At 41.4% G+C, this 17,485-nt stretch overlaps 1 protein-coding gene across 12 annotated transcripts in view; it reads right to left on the bottom strand.

Moving 5' to 3' along the window:
• The window catches only part of PALS2 (protein associated with LIN7 2, MAGUK p55 family member), a 59,594-nt gene extending 44,539 nt beyond the window's left edge, over positions 1–15,055 (bottom strand). For 11 of the 12 annotated variants that reach the window (XM_051774920.1, XM_051774932.1, XM_051774931.1 and 8 more), the window contains exon 1: positions 14,845–15,055. The gene's annotated coding sequence lies outside the window, so the exon portion shown is untranslated. The remainder of the gene's footprint in view (positions 1–14,844) is intronic. The other variant, XM_051774921.1, reaches the window with a different exon arrangement.
• Positions 15,056–17,485: the final 2,430 nt, after the last annotated feature.

A 17,485-nucleotide genomic window follows, 5' to 3' on the forward strand; every position in this document is an offset into this window, starting at 1 on the left:
CTGTTTTTCCAAATACAGTGTCAGGATTTAAATACCACATCACTTCTCAGCACAAGTTCAGACCCAGACAAGCCAACTTTCACACAGAAGGAATCAACACTTGCCTTTTAATACCAAAGAGACTGGTTGGAATGAGCTCCTGCCAGTAGTTCAAAAAAGAAGCCAGGTGTCTGTACTGAAAAATTCTTTTCACAAATTAATTACCATCCCCCTGTTCAGAACAATGGACATCAAGGGCTATGAAGGATAAAGATACAATCAAGCATGCATTGCGTTGGCTCAACACAGGATTAAATTATGGCTGAAAGGGTAGAGAATTAAATAGTCTCATGATAATTTTTTTATATACATTCTAAGTACTTGAAATTCACAATGCAATTACATAAATTTCACATGTCCTCAAAACCAATCTTCCTGTGCTAAATAATTGAATTGTTAGCATATCAAACAAGTCAAAGCAGAGTGCACCAAAAAGCCCTGTAATTTCCTGGTTTCGTGAGCAAACCAGAAACTTCAATATAAACTGAAAAACATTTTCATCCATTCTGAACACAATACTAACAAGAGGATACTGTAGAACCCTTCCCCTAAAGACTTTTCACCAAAGCCTTACAGATAAAGCACTGCCTGTCAGTTTTCCTAATTCTTTAATGAAGTCCATCACTCAGCAGACAGTTCTTGTTCCAGACAGACACCTGAACCTAACCAGGTATCTTTTTGTGATGAAGGAACATTCACACAGTGCTGCATGTGCACACATGTCAGAGCTCTTATTTTAAATTATCAGGAAGACTATCTTAAGTTCAAGACTTAATAAAATAATCAATACAGTAATTCTACCAGCCTTGCTCTTCAGTTATGGGGCTTTCTAAGAACAGGTGGATACAGATTTTTCTGTATGACAGATACAGAAAAACAACACAAAGAGTGACAAGATGAGAAGTGCACAGTGCAGCACAGCTGCAAGACTCTACCACAAATTTGAAGCATGGAAACATCACTGCAACTGCATCCGAGACATTCTTGCTTTCCCCAAACATTTTTACTTGAATCTACAGCACTCACAGCAAATCCAATAACATGGAGTGTCCTATGACTTCTGAGGAAGGGAAACAGATTCCACAAAAGACACATACCACCACAAGAGCATCCCAAACAAACTTACAGACATACCACTCCTGACACTTCGTAAAAGATGCCTCTAGAAAAACTGACTTTAATCCTTGAAGGTTTTTTGGATTATATTTTGGAAGGGGTGGAAAATATATTTTAATGAATTTAAACACCACCGAGATGCAGAAATTCAAGATCATCTTAGAGTCAGATTATCTCTCATGGTTTTTTTTAGTCATCTTCTCCAGTTTAAACCAGTCATCATAACATATGCATATGCACACACCTCAACATCAGTGCTTAAAACATTTAGCCAAAATTTAAACCCTACCATACACAGAAGAGTTGGTCATCTCTCCAACACATAAATAAATAAAACTTAAATTTTGTTTGAGACCCGAAGTCCCAAACACTTATTTAATAGTGAATTATTTGAAAATTTATTGAATAAAAGGGAAAAAATGGCTAGAAAGTAGGCAACACATTATGATGAAGTCAGAAAAACTAGATACAACAAAAGGAATGGATCAGAAGGAAAAAGAAAAAATGTGAAATGTCTAATGATATGTTCCAGCTGATGGCCCAGGAAACCATGCCTGGTCTGTCCTTTTTGTACACAGTCTAGCACAAAACATGGTGCTTACACCATGCTAGAAGGGGTGTTTAAATGGCACTGTCACCTGCTCCCCCTCTCTTCATGTACACAGCCTGGCACTTTTACCTGGAAGATGACATTACACTTCTTCCTTGATGAGAAAGAAAGAGAGGTTCCCAAAGCTGAGTAGGTTCAACTTGCCACTCATTGTGCTCCTCTTTCAGCCTGCTGACTTTAAAAAAGTTGGGTTAGACAATATTACAGAGAAGTGGAATTTGCTAAAATACTATTGGAAAGCATTTAATTGTATGTTCGCCTGCAAGCAAGCAAGTAGTCCCTGTGACTTCAAAGTTAAGGCATCTGTTAAAGTTGGTTTAGGGAATTATTCCAGGAAAAAAAAAGCAAAAAGGAAGTGACCTACTTGAATGAAAGACTCATTCGGAGGTTTATATGTTCAGATCCCCTCAAAATAGGCTGACAAGAGGTATTTGCATATATTTCCTTAAGTACAAACTGTGAAATGTCACACAGTGTAAGTCTTGATTAACCCATTTGGTTCATATATTCTCAAGATATTTTCCACTCTCCTTCCATTCATTGCATATTTCTGTTCACTCAAGAAAGTACTCCTAATGTTTCCTAAGTATACAAAAATGCTTAAGAAACAGCAGAAAACCAAAATGGCAGCATAGCTGCATAAAAACCATGAGCAGTTTGATTAAAAAGAACCTGTGCTGTAGACATTTAGAGACTTTTTTAACAGTTTAAATTCTATTTTAAAGTAAGATGGTGAGGATCTAGAGTCCTCGTGACTCCTCACTTCTTTTGCCTTCCTCTTCTTTGTAACTCAGCTGAAGCTGCCAATGAACTCTAAAACGTATGTAACAGAAGCTTTAGCAGGATTCTAATTTTGGTCACAGATAACCAAGTATAGCAATTCTAGACAATATTAGCTGAGATTTATGATGCATTCAACATCTTCAGATGCGCAAGAGTATTTTTGGGCATCACTTGAAAAGACAATATTCAATGTATAGCTGGTAAATTTTACTTCTCTTTTTTCTCCTATTTCTATATAAGAAGTATATGCATGCTGCACTTTATATCAATTTTTTTCTGAAGGATCTATTTCTTCAGCAAGAGAAAACACAAGTCTGTTCAAGTCTCACTTACTATACCTGGTTTTGAGAACAGAAGTTAGTTATACCATCATCTTTTCTCTGAGGAAGACGTACCAATAATTAGAGGAAAACCTGCCCTCCTAGTGCAACTTGGGATAAAAAAATTCAGTCAATTTTTTCTGAACTCTATTGTTACATTATTTCTAAACTAAATTAAAAAAAACCCACCATAATTATTTGTTTGTTTTACCTACCACTATCAAAATCTCTTCTCCCACAAAGAAAGAGTACCTCCAAAAGCTTAGATCAAGTTCTTAGTAATGGAACTGCTCTTGGTTTTATAAACATATCAACTCAAGTTAAGCCTGAGAGCTTCTGCATTCCATTTAGGCCAAACTGGAGGTTTGCCAGTGATTACACTTCTTCTTAAAAGGTAGTAGGAAAGTCAGCTTGAAAAAGTATTTTTTAAAACTTTTTTAGACAACTGTATTGGGACAGTGCTTCTTTATTGCCTCTTCAACCAACTGACGAAGGGATCAAACATGAGAACCTTGACTTTTACCAACAAATGAAAAGACAACAGAGTGAAAAATAAGAGGAAAGAGCTCCTTACAGTTCTCTGAGTCCTTGATACCACATTTCCAACAGGTAGTACAAACTATCTCTATAGTGCTATGCTGTTATTCTGCTTGGATTCTAAGATCTCACATTAAGTAGATTTCACTGAACAAAATACATCTCCTGTTCACTGTTAACACAAGGAGGTCTAGAACTCCTGACTCCATCCTTCTTACTGCCATCACAGGACTGAATCTAGAAGCTTAAAAGTCTTTACTGTAAACTTGGAAGTGTTTTCCAAGTAATACTGAATGTAACAAACTGCTAGCTACCTGTAGAATGACTAAAGTAAGTGAAAGATGAGCCAGTTGCTACAGTTTGTTCCCAATTCTGAGTACAGATATAGGACCATGTGAGGAGAGACTTTAGGAAGAATGTTTTTTAATGAAAGCAATTTGAAACAGTGATCTGTTTCCATAGTATCTATGGATTTCCACAGATCAGTTGAAGATGTTGCCAGGTACAAGATACCATACTGTCCAGTCTAACTTGAAAGAGCACTTTCATTGCTAATCCAGAAGTCTTCCCTTTAGTTTATCAGCATAGACATGGAAGTTATCACCTGTTATCAGCACAGACGTAAGTTAAAAGGGCTCAGTGACCAACCAACCCAAAATTCAAACTATTAAAATGTTATTCGTTTAGTCCCATTACACACACAGTATCTGTCTGTGTTCATTAAAACCCCACATTGAAAGCAGAAGAACCTTTAAAGCCACACCAGGATCTTGGCCAAAGCTAGGTCCAACCTCACACAGGGTGCCAGCAGCCCTGGAGAGTAGGTGAATATGTAAAGCCATACACAGGCTCCAGTGTTTGGAGGCTAAACATCTATTTCTGCTGTTCCACCTGGACACATTATTAGGCAGAATGAAGCAATGGTCAACCAAAGAACAATCTGTGGGCCTCCTGGTCAGTCTGACATGCTTCTGAAACTAATATATGGGTAATCATTAATCTGCTGTAAACTTGCCACCAGCTCTGTTACCAGAACAAGAACTAGCACTGGCTCAATCTTCACAGTAGGCTACAATGATACATGTATCACATGTCAGTTATCAAGCACTTCAGTGAAAACCCATATCAATTATTTAAAGAAACTAAACAGTAATCCAATCCAAGGATAAGAGTTTCTCATGTTTAATCAAACAGATCTCCAGTGCTCAGTAGCAATTTATGTATGAATACTAGTCCATTAGGAAGTTGAGACCAGTTTTGAAATGGAAGCATCTTGAATAGCAAAAGCACACAACACAAATTACATAAGCAATCCACAAACCTAATTTGGTTAAAAAAATCTTCAAGTTAAATATTAGCTGGATTCTGGGAGATTACCTGGGGAAAATGTTATGTATGCTTACTTTGCTTTTATGCTTTCCTAGTCAGCTCACAGATGCTGGGCTTCCTGTCTAGAGACAAATGCTCTTTTTATATACACACATGCATCTCTACACATACTTATAAAATACCATATTTTATTAAACATTTCCTCCTTTTATTTATGTATACATATATGTACACAGTCATATGCACACATACAAACAAAATAAAATAAACATATTTTTTAAAGGGCATTTAAAGGACTGAACTGCCACTTACAACCGATTACTGCTAACAAACCTGTTCAGCTCTAACGGGTAATACCTTAACATAGAGCAAGATCACATCAAACAGGAGAAAGGTCCTGATACAAGGTCTTCCTTCAGTGCAATATTAGGGAAATGGAATCCTTTTCTTACAGGTGGCCATACCCATAGCTGCTAATCTGTGCCTGGTATTGTAGTTCATCCTCTTGCACTTACGCTGGTTCCCTTATGACTTGCAGAAAAGCAGAGAAAGTGTGGCAAGTGTGTTATCTGTTGTTTACAAAGGGATGGACTTTCTGGAGACCTTCAAGTCTTACATCTTTATCATTATCAGTCATTCTGCTGTCTTAGTTTTCAATCCCCTCTGCAAAGCTATCAGATCTTTTAGGAAGCTGTTAATGTGCAGGCCCAGGGCAATTACATAAGACGTTATTTTAGTCGTGAACAACGCATTAAATTTTGGATTCTGACATTGTTGCAGATTAGCACAATGAAATTCTTCACCCGTTTTTGGATAATGATGTCTAGGCACTCAGGGATCGTTTTATTCTTCTTTATCCCTATCTGGAAGCTGAATTTAAGGCTATCCAGACATTAAATTTTCCGGCTCCAGCTCCTTCTCATCTAGAGACATCCATGACTTCTGGCATCTTGAAAATCTGCTCAGAGATAATGTTACCAGGAGCTCTGATAGACTCTGAATGGTTTCAGAAGTTGTACTGCACGCTGTAAAAAGGAGTTAGATGGACCTTCAGTTCGACCCAATGAGAGGTGTTATTATTTGAAAACCTACTGTATTAAGAGCACCAAAATACTTTCAGGTTTGCAATGGACTCAGGTGTTACGTAGCTAGGCTGCAGGACAAATCTTGCATTAGTACATAACACTCCTGCACTTTGATACCAGATGCCAACTACAGAACTAAAATGAACTGCCTCTACAGATATCTTGGCTAGTCCTGTATTCAGCACAACCAGGAAGTCATGTCCTGAGACCTCAAAACACCAAAGATTTTCTTCTATTTCAAAACAGCACTATATTATCAAACAACGAGGTTCACTTACAAATTCATCTCTCTAGATTTCTCTCATTTAGTGCTTAAGTGTACTGCTACTTTTTAAACTAAGAAAAATCCACATAGAAACAGGTCATTTATATAAAAGCATTTGCATTTTGGAATTAGTGTCCCACAGGGGTTCACAGTCATCTATCCAGAGATTTGCACTTCCTGCTTAAGTTCATGAAAAAAATGGGAAAAACATTTTCTTGACCGAGTATCTCCCACGACTGACTCTGCTTCTGTTTTTTTCATACTGACTGGCTTTCTGTCCTAAGATTTTGTAATAGAGGTAAAAGTAATAACTTGGTTTATCCATGCAGCTTACTGCCAAACTACTTGAAAGGTTTGCAAATGCAGAACTCTGGCAATACAGATTTAACAAAAACATTGCTTTAGCTAGACTTGTTTAAATGTCACAGCTGAAAGATTTAGTGTGCTTACTCTCTGCTTATTAAGTAAATATTTCCAGTATTTTCAAATTAAGAAACTCTACAACTGAGACTAAATGAGTACAACATAAGCTGTATGAAGCTGAGAAGTAGAGCAGATACCTACCTGAAAGAAATAAAGTTACAGGTAAAAAAAAGTTGATGTTAACTTTTCAAATGCAAGTACTTTTAGCTCTCCCAATCTAGTAATAAGGAAGAATAGCAAGCATTAGAAGTGATCTGAATTTTGAAGTAATTACAGAAAAATAAAACTCAATGTATTAGCTCACCCTGGAGGAAAAACCAGAGTAATCTAATTCAAACTAGTCTATAGCTGTCCAGAGAGATTACCATCCGGAAGTACAGTAATTATATTTCTAAAGTAAAATCACTTATGCCTGGGGTAGGGAGGCCCAAGAGATTTTATTTTTTTATTATTATTTGAAATGTGTAAAACCCTCACAATGACATACATACTGAGAAAAGAACTTTGAGTACAAAAGTACATATTCCGTATAAGGTCTTTCTTGGTGGTGGCAAACAGATACATGTAACAGGTAAGACTGTATCACACCAGATGTCAAGTAAGAACAGACATACAGTTGCACTTTTCCATACAGAGCCCATACATTCTAAGCTAAGCAGTAGATTGCTCTGGAATGTCTTATAAAAGTACTTCTTGCCAAATTTGTAATTATACTAATTTTTATAACTCTAAAGAAAGAATTCCTATGGGTTTCACTGAAAGCTTCTCTATGTAGATTTTTGCCAGTACCTTACAAACGAGACTACTTTAAAAACAAAACCAAACACTATATTCTTATGAGTTTAAACTTACTTAAAGAAGTGTTTTATTTCAACAACTCCAGTTAATAGCAAGACCTAAGAGGACCATTCTGACAGTCTTACTGTGATATAACTGTTTCAAAATAGTTTGGTGGTTTTATGGAGAAATAAGGTGTGTGGTCAAACAAGGCCTAACCTTACGCCTTGTCTAAAAAAACACCTCTACTAGGAGCCAGAAGCTCAAGTTTTGAACAGTTAAAAAGAAACAAAGCAAAACAATACTAGAAACTTGAAATCACCTATGAAACATCTATGAAATCTTGGAAATCTCAAATTACTTATGACAATACACCTTGAGACCTTCCACTTTATTAGGAGTCCAGCTGCTGAAGAGTCCGCCCTTCGCTTTTCCATTTCCTACTCATTAGTACCGATGAAGTTCTTCCTTCAGAAAGTCCCTGCTGTGTTCCTGAACAGCATGGAATCTGACCTAAGACTGAAAACTGTATGGTAAACTTGGTAAGAGCCACACATTTCATTCTGCTGCTGTCTAGTTAGTCCGTGCTGTTCGCAGAGTTATTTGCCAAGATCTGACAGTTAAATGTGCACGCTTCAATTCATAGCTAATAAATTCCATTCAGCAGTAAACTTGCATGCTTCCAGGTGACAGCACAGATGGTCCCAGCAAAGAGACTGCACCAGTTTCCTCAACTAATAGATTACTGGATAGGAGTCACTTCTTGATCCAACTACCAGAGCAAGCCTTCTAACTGCATCACGTTTTGGCTACGGCAGATTTTTTTTTTAATGTATTTATCTACTTATTTGTTAAGAAGCCACGGCTTATTTATCAGTGTAATCAGTTAAGCAAGCAGGCACCCGCACAACCGGAGCTGGCTTCTGTCACTCACTCAGAGCGGTGGCTCCGGCAGCCCCGGGCGCGTCCCGGCGCCTCTGTCCCAGTGTGGACACTGGAGGGCGCGCTCGAGCCACCTTTCTGAGGAGACCCGGAGCGTTCGGGCTCCACACTTGGAAATCACTAAATAAAAAACACCCTTCTGCACCTTTTAACAACATCCAAATCCTCTTACCCATCTCACCAGTGTACACACCCCGTTATTCTCCCATCCCAACAGCAAGATTTCTAACAATACCTGGATCCCTAAGATCTACCTCTTGGGAGATAAGCAGGGGAATGGTGGTGGAGGTGCAGACAGACGGATGGACAGATTTTCTCCTATCGAATTACGTGTCAAACTCAAGGGACAATTCGACTGCCAACTCTTCAACGCTCTCCAACTCCTTTCCCACCCTTTCTCTTACTGCATTTATGGCCTGTCCTCAAAACTGTCCAAACATTTTTCCCTTCTACCAATGGGAACACGAAGCGGATGTGATCCCCGCAGGCAGCAGCAGAATGATGAGGATTCAGAACCATCAGTCAGAGTAACTCAAGCACAATCATTACCTCTGTGTGACCAGCTAATTTTACAGAAGTGCTGTTTAAAACCCAGCAACACTGGCTACCAGTTTATCTTGTTTCCCAAAGCACAGTAACTCAAAGGTAGTCCATTCATTTAAACCCCCTTGAGCCACGACACCTCTAAGATTATCACAGAGCTAACGATGGACAACTCCTCTCACACAACAGGCTCATGCTAAGGTTAAATTTTATCCATGCAGCAAGTGGGCCACTGCATAGAAAGCTATGAAAGAACAAAGTAAAAATCACAGAGCCAGTCCCAGTATCACCAGAGTTTCACTTCATAAATAAGCCTTACTTGAACCCTGCTTTAAATACCACACGTAGCAGTGTACACACAGAGTTTGTCCTCTGAGGGAAGATCACATATGACAAATGCCAGCTACATCAAGCAATACACTTCTGGAAGTTGTTTAAATAGTGCAAATACTAAATCTATATAAAGCAGCTGCACTGGTCAGAAGTGACCAAATCAAGCCCTGCTCATCCCATTTTGCTGTTGCATACCCAATCTAGTGTAAGCAAAGCCGTACCAGCAGATCTGGGAAGCAGAGCTGTCTGCCTGATTTGAATTCAGATGACTGCCTTACCATCGCACACTCCATGAACATTAAGTTTCACTCACTGACTTCTCCCTGCCCTCATGTTCTTTACCAAAGAATGCGTAAACTGAACTTTAAATTGTTAATTACACCTCCTTCTAGTGACCCAAAAAATGCATGTGAAGCTGTAAGCAGCAGTATGACTACAGCAAACTTAGTATTGTTCAAGCAATTTCTGTCCAGCAACACTGTGCTTTGCTACAGAACAATAGCTCACAATACAGTACGTCAGAAGTGCTTGGAAAGGAGAAATAAAACTTTTCCCTCACTTCATTCACTAGACTACGGTTTGCCTTCCCAGTTTCAGAACTTCTGCTGCATAAGCAGTTTCATCTTGCCAAAAAGACTCCTGTAAACTTCAACAGAGGATCAGGAAAGGCATGGGGTGGAATTCTAACAAGATACGTAAAGGCTGACTTACCAACTGGCCCACTGACTTGTTAAAAAAATAAATCAATGTCACATAAAAAGTTGCTGACATGTTTTACACACAAAACCTCTCACATGATACCTGCATGCAGATCCCTGAACAACTAATGAATGAACATGGAATCAAATATTTAAAAAAAATAAATTATCAAGGAATGGAATAACAGTCAGAATGGCTGATACATTTTTCTTTTATTCCCCTGCTGATTTACTTGAGTGCTCCCTACACTGCACTACTAGTCTTACAAACCAAACTTTACCCAATCATTTTACCCTCAGTCTCATTTACCCTCAATCTATTTTTCCCCATCCTATGTTTAGACATTTAAAAAGGTATCACTTTAACTTTTCATTCATGCACATATGACCATTGGGTGGAGATAAGGTTTTAATTAGAAAATTAAAACCAAACTATTGGAGTAGACACTTCCTACAAAAACAATATCTGAATGCCAACACTACTTCACTAAAAGAGGATCAAATGAACTATCTTAAAATAAAAATTTAAATTTTTTCTTATGTTCTAATTTTCATTATTTCAACAGCTTTGACAAAATGTTTGCAATAAAAAAGTAAAAGCTTAAGCTTACTTGAAATGAACAGTTGTGTTTCCATCTACTGGAAAAATGAATTTAACTGAAACAGTAATTTGAAACTTTGGGATTTGGGTAAGTAAAAGAGCAATGATTTTTGTGTAAGATGCGAAGAATTTGCGTGTGACGTGTCATCATGTGTCATGTCCCAAACACAAGTTTGCAGAAACCACTGCCACTCCCTGCAGTTCGCACAGATTTCACAAAGTCCCTGCTCTCAAACAGTTGCCTGTCAGAATGCAAAACTAATTAATACTCCTAAAAAACATGTATAAGTAATTTCTTAAATAACATTTTTTCTAGTAAATCTGAAATGTCATCTTTTTTCAGTATCTTGCTGATTTCCACTATCCCTTCATGAGACCTGGACACTAACATTAGAACAAGTTCTTTAAATAACTGATGTGCAAAACCCACAGAATGTTGCTAATATGAAGCATTCTCAGTATATAACACCTTTTTTCCTTTGAGCCAGAGACCTTGAAAATAATTAAACATGATGGTAAAAGTAGAGAACCTCCCACTTTTAAGTTTTTATTATTGAACACATGTTGTGAAATGGCTATAGCTTTAAAAGACTCTAATTAACCCAAAATAAGAATGTAAATGTTTTGATATGGCAAAACACCTCTCCCTAACCTCTCCTTTCTCTTTTTTTATCCCCATTATTCTTGTAAGAATGACATCAGCCATAACCACACAATTCAGTCTTGCTTTATTCTGAAAAAACGCAATTTTAAGCCACAGCATAGCACATTACCATCACCGTGCTTTTTTGTACTACAATTTTGCTGTAGTATAACCTGAGATCCATCTGGAAATGGTTATAGTGACCATGGGCTCAGATAAGCCCTCTAACAGCATTTGTGACCAGCACACCTGTATTTCAGCCTGTCTCTCACATGTCAGCCTGAATTAAATTCACCCTTTTCCAGGACCTTCTATGAGCTGCTATGAGCTGCTTCTCTCATCATGGACAGTACAACCACTTTCCCACTAACAGGCTCACTCTTAATCCTGCCATCATATTCTACTTTGTACTTTGTATTGGACAAATAAGCCCAATGGTGTCTGTACCCCTCCAGTCGCAGGATGCTTCTAAAAAGTCAAGTTTTCACCACATGAGCCAGGCCAACCCATTCCAGTTTTTATCCATTTTTACCTCAAACACAAAACACAACAGGGCATTTTATTTAAACTTGTGAGTTCTTTATCTTTCAAATCTTGAGACAGTATAATTCATTTCACATCTGTATGAAGAGTGCAACACCTAAATTACAACCACAAACACTATCACAATCCTAAGTGCATACCTGTCTCTTAAGTAAAAGGAACATCCTCCCCCTTCTTTCTTTTCTAAAGAAAAGACTCCCTGATCTAGAGATCAGTGTCCTGCACGGAGCATCAAAGGGCAGTAACGAGCCTGGGACAGTCCCACCAAATGATAACTTTAAATCACCTATAACTATAGCAGAAAGCATGGGTTTAAAGCAGGACACTGAACTTTTATAAAATTGCACTCAAACTGTAATTTCTACAAACAAATGCATTTAGAATAACAGAATGATTCAGGGACTGAGACACTGTACAAAGACACACTAAAGAGTCTTTTTCTAGTCATTGTGGTACTATAAAGTTTTCTCCAGACCACTGACCTTTTTTTCTGTGTGTAGAAATACCCAACACAAGGATCTAATATCAAGCTGGAGCTTGGTGCTGGCCAAAGACACACAGTGTTTGAGGATAATGTTCTGATCACATCCTTAACAGCTCAAAATTAAGCCAAACTATTTTGTAGATTACTTGGTTTTTCTGCTCTTACTATGGTTAAACCTCAAATAAAAATGCCAAAACTAGTAAGTCATATTGCCAAGATTTCTGTTCCTTTCCACCTCCTTGAGGTTTGCATATACAAGAATTCACAAAAAGAAAAAAAAGATGAGATTAAAATTTTATGCTTTCAATAAGAAAGGTCCTAAAAGTCAGGGTTCCTGCAGACATTCATCCTCTCTATTAGCCTTCACTAAGACTCTTTCAATTAGCCAGGCATGTTTTCATTAATTTCTTTCTTATTTTTCCTTAATTAAAAACAAACAAACAAACAAAAAACCACTCCAAACCAAAACAACAAACCCATGATTTAAGTTAATAGCTTCCATTATTTTTTAAAGAAAAAAAAAGGCACAAGAGGTAGTTTAATAAAGGTCCAATTGAACTTATGTTGCAACAGTTTTACAATCATTTTAGAGAGTTTTGGTATGCAGTTAGCCCACTAATACAGCAGCAGAACAGACACCATTTCACAGAGCTAGTACAGTATATTTGTCAATAATTTCCATATTAATTAGTTCTTGGCAAGACAGGCTGAAAGAGTGAAAGAGCACTGATGCATAGGATCTAAAACAAATTCAGAATTCACTCAGAATTCAAAAAAGCTGAATATACACACTTTGGTTAGATGTCAAAGATTCCATTAAGAAAGAAAGAAAAGAAAAGAAAAAAACTCCAAAAGCTCAATAATAAAATAAAAACCTAACAGTGCTAGAGGCCATACCTCAGTACTGCAGATTTTTCACAGCAACATGGAAGTCAGATACCCTATATAGTGCAACACTTTGAAAACAAATTAAGGAGAGCAAGATCATCAATTCCAAACATTTCAATGGAGGGAAGACAAAATGAAAGATTTCTCTGAAAGGTCCTTTAAAAATCACATTTAAATAAGCTCAAACTAGACTCCAATTATCAGCACTTTATGTAAACGAGGATTTTGTCTATATCCTTTTGAAAAAGAATTTTTTGGCAGATGTTGTATGGTCCAGCCATATTCAAAGTGTTAAAAGTCAACTACCTCAGTAGAAAAAAAAGGGAAACATTATGATGCTGGTGTCAAACCAAGCAGTTTAACAGATACTATCTGTTCAGAAGCAGCATGCTAAGATTTCAGAGCCTCCTCTAGTCCGACATCTATTTATAGCTGCCCAGCCTCTACAATTTCTCACAGCCTCTCCTCCTCTCAAAGCCAAGTGGGAGAAGTTTAATGGATATAATGCTGGGCCTTGGGCTGCAAGATGGCCAGATCTGCAACTCTCCTCCAGCGAACCCACGTGCGTGAAGACCAAGGGTTATGAGATGAGGTTGATCTAACCTACACAGCAGCCAAATACATGGCACAAACCTTCCCTGTCCACTTTAGGAACACTCATTTTTTCTCTGCCAGCATGTTGATGGTAACGAACCACATCAGCATCAGAGACTCAGCAAAACACACCTGCCTTCTTCCTCCTCACCACTGAGCAACAGCCCAAGCCAGCTTGCAAGCCAAGACAGAAGCTGTCCAAGTAAGCTTTGACCCCCGGACAGCAGCAATGTCAACCAAGCACCCTCCCACTTATAATGCTACTCCTGTACGCTGCACCTTCCTCAAAGAAACTCGGAGGCTGTTGGTGTGCAGTCTCTACCACTCAGCCATGCGTGTCTTTTTAAAGCACTGATCTAGACCGGCTCTCCTTCACCTCCATCAGATGTAACATCGCGGAAAGGGTGCAGATATTTTCCTGCATACGGAACACAACGCCACAGGCTGAACTCCGCTACAAGCTCCGCACATCCATCCCTGGTGCCTTCTCTCCTACCACCTACATCCACTTGCCTGTAGTACTCGTACAGCGACCGAGGAGGTGACAGCACTGCTGGAAACTCCTGCCCACCCGATCACAACCACATTTTCGTCCCTTTCCCCAGTCAGAAGCAGACGGAAGGGGAGGGCTGACTTCCTCGGGAGGAAAATAGGCAGGGAAAGGCCGGGGCAGAGATCAAGAGAGGAAGAATCACCCCAAAGGGAGAGGAGATAATCCCCGAGAGGCGAGGTTGCGGAGGAGCCTAAGCAGGGAGTGAGGGACAGGGACAGCGAACCGGGGGGATAATCCTGCAGAGAAGGGGGGAGATAATCCCCTCGGAGGGGGGGAGGCGGAGGATCCCGGAGAGGGAGGGGCGGGAAACCTGATAATCTCCAGGAGGAGAGAAAATACCGGGAAAGGGGGTGGGGGAAGGAGGGTGGGCGGGTGGATAATCCAGAGCGGCAGATGAAGCGCGAGTCTCCCGGGGACGCATCCGGAGGCGGGAGGAGGAGGGTTAATCCTCGTTCTGGGGGCAAAAATCCCTCTTCCCGGACTCTGGCGCTGCCATGTTCGCTCCCCTGCAGGCCCGCCCGGCCCCGCTACCTGCGGGCGGCTCTTCCCCCTCACGCCACACGAACACGGGGCGCCTCCGCTCCCGCCGCCGGGACGAGCGGCTCGGCCAGGATGGCTGCGGGACCCCGCCTCCCACCACCATTTCCCCGCCGGCTCGGAGGGAGGGGAGAAGAGCGTGGACCAACCCTCCCTCCCCCCCCGCGCACACGCGACCTCCCCGCCGGTACGGGGACTCACCGGCCGGCACCGACTCCCGCCGCTCCTCGTTCCCTCCTCCCTCAGCGGGCGCCGCTCGGCCCCATGGATTATCCCTGGCGCGCGGGTCTCCCGGAGGGACGGCGCGAGCTGGAAGCGCCTCCGCAGCCGCTCTGCGCCCGCCTCGGCGCGCGCCGCCGGCGTGGCTGTGGCACGCGCTCCCGCCGCCGCTCCTCCTCCCCCGCCCACCACCGGCGAGCGCGCGCGCGGCCTCCGCGGCGGCAGCGCGCGAGCGCCTCCCGTTCACACCCCCCCCCACACACCGCTCCAGCCACCTCCCGGAGGGAGCGCGCGCGCCTCTACTCGGCCCCCACCTCCGTGCGTGTGTGTGTGTGTGTGTGTGTGTCTCTGTGTGTGTGTCTGTGTGTGTGTGTCTGTGTGTGTGTGTCTGTGTGTGTGTGTGTCTGTGTGTGTGTGTCTGTGTGTGTGTGTGTCTGTGTGTGTGTGCGTGTGTGTCTGTGTGTGTGTGTGTGTGTGTCTGTGTGTGTGCGTGTGTGTGTGTGTGTGCGGGAGCGAGGGGGGCTGAGGGCGGGAGGGGTCGGCGCGTGTGAGAGTGCGTGTCACTGCGCGTGAGAGAGCGCGCGCGCGTGTGACAGAGCCTGTGTGAGTGTGCCGGGGGCCGAGGGCGAGAGGGGTCAGCGCGTGTGAGCGCGCGAGTGCGTGACTGCGCGTGTCGCCGTGCCTGTGTGAGCGCGTGTCTGTGAGGCGGCACGTGTGGGCGTGTCGGGGACGGCGCGGGGCCGTGTGAGGGGACACGCGTGTTCGTGCAAAAGCACGGGCGTGTTCGTGTAAAAGCACAGGCGCGTGAGGGCCACCGCGTTGGTTGACGGGGAGCACTGGCGAGAGACAGAGCGAGCGTGTGCGAGCGTGTCCGTGTCCCCACGCCGCGGAGCGCAGGCGCTCCCCGACGGGGCTCGGGCTTTGCCCAGGCTGGTTCGGACTCTCCTCGGTCCGAGTCCGGAGGGGACGCGCTGGCGTGACACGTGGCGCTGCCTGGTCAGTCACCGAGTGCGAGAAATACTGGCAGAGAAGTCACGTATTTCAGGGGGGAAAGGGGAGGCCGGTAGTTTCCCCTGATGCCAATAACCTGCAAGACCACTGAGTTGGAAGCAAAAACGAAAAAAACGATTTTCCCGCACTTCCGCTCACTGTTTGCTTTAAACAATTCGTTTGCTTTGAACAGTGATAATAGAGTAGCTTTCACTTTTTGCTTCTACAGAGGCTCTCACCTTTGGATACTCTTGGACTTCGGGAAATTTGGGGTGCACTTGGTCAGTCCTGTATGAAAAATTCTCCCTAACTAGAGGTGGATTTTTTTTAGTTTTTTACCTAAGGGTAAAATTTGCCCCAGAAAAGAAAATGTTCATATCCAAAACAACCCTTCATTCTTCAGCTTGTTTTAATTCACTTTTTTCCTTCTCATACAGACTTTCTTGGCATTTTTTGAATCCAAGTGCACAGTTTGGCTGCAATCTGTTTAATTTTGCTGTTTTAAGAACACCTGATAGCCTGGTGTGACATGGTAACCCTTCATAACAAGCAGTCTGCAATTCACACTGGCTTTTCCTTTGGGAGCCATTGGGGAAAAGGGAAAGCCAGAACTATGTGGGGGCAGAGTTTGAACAGAAAATCCCACAGTTACCAATTTTCATTCTAATGGGTTCAGATTGTGCTTTCCTACCAGATAACAAATAAGCTGATTTCTATGCAACCAAAGATATGAAAAAAAGCAGCCTATATATATGATGAGCATAATTACAGAAACTGTGGAACAGCAGTCAGCAGGTGAAAAACCCTTCTCAGATTGACCAATAAAGTTGCATCAAGTAAACAAGATGTTGTGGACCTCATCTTAGGAAACCAGCATGGAAAATTCCTTCAGGAATCATTTTTACTTACTCTTAAAATTACAGTAGCTACCCTGTGCTGAGAGCTTCACAAGCATGTGAAATTATGCATCCCCAGGTCCAAAGAGCTTACAGCCCTCCTGCAATTTCTCAGTTAAAAAGTCCAAATTGAACATATTTTTAGTAATTTTCTTCACAAGCAGTTATCTTTTCCTTATCAAACTGAAAGGAAACTTAAAATGGCATGAGGAATTCTAAGCTACAAAATTACCTACACCACCATTTCAGCCTTCGAACCCCTGCAGCTATGATGGAAAAACTGACAGGCATAGAAAATCTTCGCTCCTCAAAAAATAACTCCACATCATTCTCTCTCCTTTGCCCCTTGCTTATTTTTTGTGGTGTTCTAATGGAAAATCTTTTGAACCAGAGCCACAAAATGCATAAATGTCATCTCGTCCTGTATTTCACAACTCAGTATTTTGTTGACTTCTTCTCTTACAGTCCCCGCATTTGTGGAGACTGAACAGTATTTTATTAAGGAGAAAGGGTTGTAGCAATTTATGCTGACATCTTTCATGACATCCTGACTTTACCTTCATGGCCTATGAAAGAAAATTGCTTCACTGCAAAACTTAGAGGTTCCTTATTACAGTGCTACTTAAAGCTTGAATCCAAACCTGTGAAACATGAGAGCCTGTTTTTGGCTGTAACAGAAATATCTAAACACGGAGTACTTTGACTGCTCCACAGCCCTTTGAACATCTTTCATCCTT

The sequence above is a fragment of the Manacus candei genome, unplaced genomic scaffold, assembly GCF_025592945.1.
Source record: "Manacus candei isolate 608988 ecotype Guabito, Panama unplaced genomic scaffold, ASM2559294v1 h1tg000237l, whole genome shotgun sequence".
Classification (NCBI taxonomy): Eukaryota; Metazoa; Chordata; class Aves; order Passeriformes; family Pipridae; genus Manacus; species Manacus candei.